Source organism: Salvelinus fontinalis, chromosome 12 (genome assembly GCF_029448725.1).
Source record: "Salvelinus fontinalis isolate EN_2023a chromosome 12, ASM2944872v1, whole genome shotgun sequence".
Lineage (NCBI taxonomy): Eukaryota > Metazoa > Chordata > Actinopteri > Salmoniformes > Salmonidae > Salvelinus > Salvelinus fontinalis.
In genome coordinates, this window is record NC_074676.1 from 59,167,414 (window position 1) to 59,175,857 (window position 8,444).

At 48.1% G+C, this 8,444-nt stretch overlaps 1 protein-coding gene across 1 annotated transcript in view; it reads left to right on the forward strand.

The window, feature by feature from the left end:
- Positions 1–7,825: 7,825 nt before the first annotated feature.
- Positions 7,826–8,444, forward strand: part of jade3 (jade family PHD finger 3) — a 97,785-nt gene continuing 97,166 nt past the window's right edge. The window contains exon 1 of the mRNA XM_055941223.1: positions 7,826–8,097. The gene's annotated coding sequence lies outside the window, so the exon portion shown is untranslated. The remainder of the gene's footprint in view (positions 8,098–8,444) is intronic.

Sequence of the window (8,444 nt, forward strand, 5' to 3'; positions counted from 1 at the left end):
CACTCCAGTCCACTCCGCCACACTCCAGTCCACTCCGCCACACTCCAGTCCACTCCGCCACACTCCAGTCCACTCCGCCACACTCCAGTCCACTCCGCCACACTCCAGTCCACTCCCCCACACTCCAGTCCACCCCGGCACACTCCAGTCCACTCCGCCACACTCCAGTCCACCCCGCCACACTCCAGTCCACCCCGCCACACTCCAGTCCACCCCGCCACACTCCAGTCCACCCCGCCACACTCCAGTCCACTCCGCCACACTCCAGTCCACTCCGCCACACTCCAGTCCACTCCGCCCCACTCCAGTCCACTCCGCCCCACTCCAGTCCACTCCGCCCCACTCCAGTCCACTCCGCCACACTCCAGTCCACTCCGCCCCACTCCAGTCCACTCCGCCACACTCCAGTCCACTCCGCCCCACTCCAGTCCACTCCGCCACACTCCAGTCCACTCCGCCACACTCCAGTCCACTCCGCCACACTCCAGTCCACTCCGCCACACTCCAGTCCACTCCGCCACACTCCAGTCCACTCCGCCACACTCCAGTCCACTTCGCCCCACTCCAGTCCACTCCGCCACACTCCAGTCCACTCCGCCCCACTCCAGTCCACTCCGCCACACTCCAGTCCACTCCGCCACACTCCAGTCCACTCCGCCACACTCCAGTCCACTCCGCCACACTCCAGTCCACTCCGCCCCACTCCAGTCCACTCCGCCCCACTCCAGTCCACTCCGCCACACTCCAGTCCACTCCGCCACACTCCAGTCCACTCCGCCACACTCCAGTCCACTCCGCCCCACTCCAGTCCACTCCGCCACACTCCAGTCCACTCCGCCACACTCCAGTCCACCCCGCCACACTCCAGTCCACTCCGCCACACTCCAGTCCACCCCGCCACACTCCAGTCCACCCCGCCACACTCCAGTCCACTCCGCCACACTCCAGTCCACTCCGCCACACTCCAGTCCACTCCGCCACACTCCACTCCACTCCGCCACACTCCAGTCCACTCCGCCACACTCCAGTCCACCCCACTCCAGTCCACTCCGCCCCACTCCAGTCCACTCCGCCCCACTCCAGTCCACTCCGCCCCACTCCAGTCCACTCCGCCCCACTCCAGTCCACTCCGCCACACTCCAGTCCACTCCGCCACACTCCAGTCCACTCCGCCACACTCCAGTCCACTCCGCCACACTCCAGTCCACTCCGCCACACTCCAGTCCACTCCGCCCCACTCCAGTCCGCCCCACTCCAGTCCACTCCGCCCCACTCCAGTCCACTCCGCCCCACTCCAGTCCACTCCGCCCCACTCCAGTCCACTCCGCCCCACTCCAGTCCACTCCGCCCCACTCCAGTCCACTCCGCCCCACTCCAGTCCACTCCGCCCCACTCCAGTCCACTCCGCCCCACTCCAGTCCACTCCGCCCCACTCCAGTCCACTCCGCCCCACTCCAGTCCACTCCGCCCCACTCCAGTCCACTCCGCCCCACTCCAGTCCACTCCGCCCCACTCCAGTCCACTCCGCCCCACTCCAGTCCACTCCGCCCCACTCCAGTCCACTCCGCACCACTCCAGTCCACTCCGCCACACTCCAGTCCACTCCGCCCCACTCCAGTCCACTCCGCCCCACTCCAGTCCACTCCGCCCCACTCCAGTCCACTCCGCCCCACTCCAGTCCACTCCGCCCCACTCCAGTCCACAGGGGGGAACGCTGTATTAGTTATTAGGCTATTAGAATTTCTTGAAAGTATTCTCTTCTTGTTTATATTGTGTATATTTTGGTCTTCGCTGTTCTGTAAGGTAATTTTGTCGTTTGTGTAACACATTGAAACCATTGAGGTGAATGATCGGTGTGAAGTGGAGGGGAAGAGTTGATCCAAGATCTGTAACCTAGGTGAAACTTTACTCCGTACATCATGTGTCTTCTCTGCGCTATTTGTTAGGGTCCTTGCTATCCGGGATCCTTGGGACGTCTCAAGGATCTGTCATCTCATTGAAGTTGACATTTAAAATAGTCTAGGTGTGAGTTAAAGTTCGGTTAGAGGTTAAGGGCTCGGACACAGCAGTAGCGTTTTCTGGCCCAGAGTACTTGGCCCCTCTGAACGTAATTTGTGAACCGAGTGAGCACAGATTTGACATGTAGATTCAGGTGAAATGTGTCTGTGGTCAGGTGTCCCTAAAACACAGTGCGCCGAACGATCGGCAGACGAACGATACGGTGCAAGCCTTTCGAGTTAGATTGAGGGTAGGGACGTCCCAACCAATTCCCAATAGCACTAACACGTTTGTTTGGTTGAGCAGCAAGACAACGGGACTTCCTTAGTGGTTACCTGAGTTACCTGTGTTGTTTCCAGACACTTTGTCAGGGTGATACCGGTGTAAATATCTGATTGGACAATGCTGTGATTTCGTACAGGGGTGTATTCACTAGGAAATAAACAGAAGCAACAAAATGGGGAGGAGACCTTTGGTGTGTACAAATAGACGCCTCGAGCCACGTAATTCAGGTTGTACCTGCAATGACCACACCCATTATGTAAATAATTATTTCACCTATTTTAGTTCATGTTTTTTGGGGGGGGTGAATTAAATAAATGTTCTTCGAAAGCATTTAGAACGTATTGAAGACAGGAAGAGATGTAATGTTTTCTTTGGGACAGAACCTCATCCCTGTGATGAAATACCTGCTTCTCAAATGGTGCCCTAGTCCTCTACTTTTGACCGGGGTAGTGCACTATAAAAGGACTAGGGTGCTGTTTGGGAACCACCGTATACTTTAACATTTTGTATTGGTTGAAGGAATGATCTGATTGGGACTTTGTATTTCTAAATGTTTCCTATTGTATCTCTTGTAGAATCAAATGTCATTACTAATATATTAAAGATCCATTTGTATGTGTTGTGTTTGAGGTTTTACTGTGGGAGATGTTTCTGTTGTACACTAGTTTCTCAGTAGATCGATTTCCATCCAATTGGCGATTTTTATATGAATATTCTAGAATCCACATAATGGAAAATATCCACATTTTCCCACCAGTGGATTGTCTCCACCTCATGGACTTGTTGCAGACCAAACACTGTTCATGACGCCATCTGTTCCTGACGCCATCTGTTCCTGACGCCATCTGTTCCTGACGCCATCTGTTCCTGACGCCATCTGTTCATGACGCCATCTGTTCCTGATGCCATCTGTTCATGATGCCATCTGTTCATGACACCATCTGTTCACACAGTTTTAAAACTTATTTCCTGTAATTCTACATATTGTGTCATTGTGATGCAAAGAATCATTTGCAGTTTTAAAGCACATTTTCTTGGAATTCTATAAATGTTTGCCGTGTCTAATGTGTATCCATGTGATATTTGAGTGACAAGAAAAATGCAACAGTATCTATGTGCTAGAAAACCTAACTGATCTGTAGGCGGGTTGATCTGGACATTTCTGACAAGTTATAAATATCTCTCTCTGAGGAACTGGTGACGCGCCATCTTGTGTTTTCTGCTATTACAACTCTCTAGAGGAAGTTTACAGCTGGACTTCCCCGCAGTTTGGGAACCACTAAGCTAGTCTGCATGATGAGATTATTATCGATTTATAATATTTGTATTTGTCAAAACGGTCAGGAAAGCATCGATCATCATGTCACCAGAATAAGACCCTCCATTTCTTGGAGAAGAGCATCACTGTACACTTTATACCTCTGAAGTTCACTTATTTCATCTGTCGCCTAATAAACTGGTTTCCTGAGTCGTGGTAGAACCACACCCCATGTCATCGTGTGACTCACAAGTTTATTTTGACATGATGTTAATTATATCAATATTTCCTCATAAAGGCGTTTCCGCCGCTATTTCTTGCACATTTTACCGACACTAAAAGGTCTCACCGTGGCAAATGAACAAATTATCTGTCTGCATTTATAAAATCGTTCCGAAACTTCCTGTTTCCAATATAGTTGTCGTGAATTTTTTGTTTTTTTATACAGTATGATTACACGCCTAGAATCTGTGGATGGAAATGTTTTTTTTGTACAGTAATTTAGCACATCTTATCCAGTGCCTTACTCATGGACACATTTACAGTTTTATTTTTTTAACCTAGTTGGCTTAAGGATTCAAACCAGCAACCTTTTGGTTCCTGGCCCAACGCGCTCAACCGCTAGGCTACCTGCTGCCCACAGGAAGTGAGGACTTGGTGGACTGTAGGGTGCTTTATTTTACCAGGTAGGTTGACTGAGAACACATTCTCATTTACAGCAACCACCTGGGTGGGGGGGTGGGGGGGGGTGAAGGAGCCAATTGAAATCAGATTTATTAGGTGGCTGTGATGGTACGAGGGGCCAGAATCGGAATTTAACCAGGACGCCCCCTACAATAAGTGCCATGGGATCTTTAGTGACCACAGAGTGTCAGGACACCTGTTTAACATCCCATCCGAAAGATGCCACTCTACACAGGGCAGTGTCCCCAATCACTGCCCTGGGGCATTGGGATATTTTTTAGACCAGAGGGGACAGTTTAAAGTTATACTGTTACATTCTTTGGCCTGCTCCGTTTCCGACCTGGGCCGGTGCATGTAACAGTATAACTTTATGCCGTCCCCTCGCCCCGACCCGGGTGCGAACCAGGGAACCTCTGCACACATCAACAACAGTCACCCACGAAGCGTCGTTACCCATCACTCCACAAAAAGCCGTGGACCTTGCAGAGCAAGGGGAACCACTACTTCTAAGTTTCAGAGCAAGTGACGTAACCGATTGAAACGCTATTAGCGCGTACCCGCTAACTAGCTAGCCATTTCACATCCGTTACACTAAGCAGGGTTGGTCCGGGTCAGTCCCTGGATGGGAGACCAGCTGCTGCTGGAAGTGGTGTTGGAGTGCCAGTAGAAGGTGTACCTGTGGATGTATGTCAAGGCCTACCTTCAAACTCAGCGCCTCTTTGCTTTGCATCATGGGAAAATCAAAAGAAATCAGCCAAGATCTCAGAATAAAAATGGTAGACCTCCACAAGTCTGGTTCATCCTTGGGAGCAATTTCCAAACGCCTGAAGGTACCACGTTCATCTGTACAAACAATAGTACGCAAGTATAAACACCATGGGACCACGCAGCCGTCATACAGCTCAGGAAGGAGACGCGTTCTGTCTCCTGGAGATGAACGTACTTTGGTGTGAAAAGTGCAAATCAATCCCAGAACAACAGCAAAGGACCTTGTGAAGATGCTGGAGGAAACAGGTACAAAAGTATCTATATCCACAGTAAAACGAGTCCTATATCAACATAACCTGAAAGACTTCTCAGCAAAGAAGAAGCCACTGCTCCAAAACTGCCATAAAAAAGCCAGACTACGGTTTGCAACTGCACATGGAAACAAAGATCATACTTTTTGGAGAAATGTCCTCTGATCTGATGAAACAAAAATAGAACTGTTTGGCCATAATGACCATCGTTATGTTTGGAGGATAAAGGGGGAGGATTGCAAGCCGAAGAACACCATCCCAACCGTGAAGCACGGGGGTGGCAGCATCATGTTGTGGGGGTGCTTTGCTGCAGGAGGGACAGGTGCACTTCACAAAATAGATGGCTTCATGAGGATGGAACATTTTGTGGATATATTGAAGCAACATCTCAAGACATCAGTCAGGAAGTTAAAGCTTGGTAGAAAATGGGTCTTCCAAATGGACAATGACCCCAAGCATACTTCCAAAGTTGTGGCAAAATGAAGTATAAAAACAAAGTATAAAAAATGAAGTATAAAAATATAAAAACAACATGCAACAATTTCATTGATTTTACTTAGTTACAGTTAATTTAAAACTGAGTCAGTTGAAATACATCCATTAGGCCCTAATCTATGGATTTTTACACGACTGGGAATACAGATATGCATCTGTTGGTCACAGGTACCTTAAAGAAATGGGCCTCAGGATCTCGTCACTGTATTTTCGTGCATTCAAATTGCCATCGATAAAATGCAATTGTGTTTGTAGCTTATACCTGTCCATACCATAACCCCACCACTCTGTTCACAACATTGACACCAGAATAAAACGCTCTCCTAAACGCCATATATGTGGTCTGCGGTTGTGAGGCCGGTTGGATGTACTGACAAATTCTCTAAAACGACATTGGAGACGGCTTTTGGTAGAGAAATTAACATAAAATGATCTGGCAACAGCTCTGGTGGACAGTACTGCAGTCAGCATGCCAATTGCACACTGCCTCAAAACTTGAGACATCTGTGGCATTGTGTTGTGTGACAAAACTGCACATTTTACAGTGGCCTTTTATTGTCCCCAGCACAAGCTGCACCTCTGTAATGATCATGTTGTTTAATCAGCTTCTTGATATGCCACACCTGTCAGGTGGATGGATTATCTTGGCAAAGGAGGAATGCTCATAAGCTTTTTGTGTTTATGGAACATTTCTGGGATCTTTTATTTCCGCTAATGAAACATGGGACCAGCACTTTACATGTTGCATTTATATATCTGACGATTATTATTTACTGTTGCTTCATGCGTTGAATGCCTGTGCTTACTGTGACTGCCACCCTGATATTGGCTACTTGGTTGCTACTTCCCACGCCGTTGCCGGACAGTAGTGCTTGTCAAACAGTAGACAAAGTGTTACCGTTCATGCCCTCCCCATTGAGTAGTAGATTGTATGTATAAAGGTAACATCTAGATGGTTATCAATATTAGTTATTTCTTGTGTAGGCTGCAATCTTACTTGAAATAAAATCGTGTGAGAGATTTTTCTTTTTGCCAAGTTAGCTACCTCTAGCGACACGATAGTGATACCACAGATAGAACAATGAGATACGTATTTTTACCGGATGTATAAATGTGAAGCATCCGCTTGGCGTTTTCCCACTATCAAATATGGTAGTGAGTGGAAGACCAGTGGCCGGCAGTGGAGCAAGATGGATTTGGGCCGATATTCTGCTAATATTCTCATCGATGAAACATTTGATCTCAATACAGTTTTTTGTTCACCAAACTATAATCTGTTACGAACAGAGTGGACTAAATTTTCTGTAGACTTTTTTTTAAAGCGTTGTTTAGAAGGTGTGCAAAGGCGAATTGAGTGCACGTCACGTCAGAGTAGGCGTTCCCTAACTGATATATGCAAATATTGGCTAGAACGCGCCAATAGGATCTCGCTAGCTCATGCTTGGCTCTGCCCACTATGACTCATTCGTTCCCGTTTGAAACGACGGGCTGTGGTCCATCTTGGTTTCCTTCTGCAGATCCTATTCAGTAAGAGGCCCTTCATGTCGGCAGGCAGGCGGATACAACGCAGCCACGCAAAAAACCTTCTTGAGTGGCTAAACATCTGCCCAATTAATCTGATTCGCTTTCCATACACCCACAACTTTCGACAAACCCACTCTCCCATTCTCTGGTCGCCATATTTGGATGCAGCTACCCATACTTGGATAGGGTGGTACCACAGATAGAACAATGAGATATATATTTCACTGGATGGATAAATGTGAAGCGAGGAAGTCTAGTGGCCGGTAGTGGGAGAAGATGGAACGAGATGAATGTTGGCCGATATTCTGCTAATTTTTCTCACCGATTAAACATTTTGATCTCTATACAGTTTTCTGTTTCCAAAACTAAAATATGTGACGAACAGAGTGGACTACTTTTTGTAGACTTTAGTCTTTGCCAAAGTTACGGGAAAAAAAAATACATTGTTTAGGAGTGCAAAGGCGAATTATTACACACGCGCACTCCTCAGAGTAGGCGTACCCTAACGGAAATATGCAAATGTTGGTTAGAACGCGCCAATAGGATCTCGCTAGCTCGTGCTTGGCTCTGCCCACTATGACTCATTCGTTCCCGTTTGAAACGACGGGCTGTGGTCCATCTTGGTTTCCTTCTACAGATCTTTGGTGGTCTTCAATAGGGCTGTTGTGTGTTGGCGAGGAGAGATTGCAGCTAGCCCTGGGAATTATATTCAGTGTGGGAAGCAGAAATAATACAGAAAAAAATAGTTTGACTAAGAGTGCCGTGTTAATGTGAAGAATTTGGTGAAAGCATTCACGAATCGCAATAAGCTGCATCATTTACCGCGGATCCAAGGTAAGGTCGCTGAACAATCTGCTTGTGTCCTGTGCGGTCTCAGTGTGCCAAGGCTTGCCCAGTGTGTAGCCTACAAGCCAAACTGTGGCCTGCTACCTTCCCCCGGCTACCTTCCTCCAGCTACCGTCCTCCGGCACCCTCACACACCGACTTCAGCCTCGTATGACGCTAAAATGACGAATGTGGTGCTCGGTCACATCCATACTGGAACCTGTTCACGTCTCAATGAATTGAGTGTTTGGGAAAATGGCGTTGACCACTGAATGAAGTGCTATTTTTAGCCTAGCAAACAGCCAGAATGGTTGATTTCAGACGTTACCGTGTTGTATTCCCCAGCATGCAGCGAG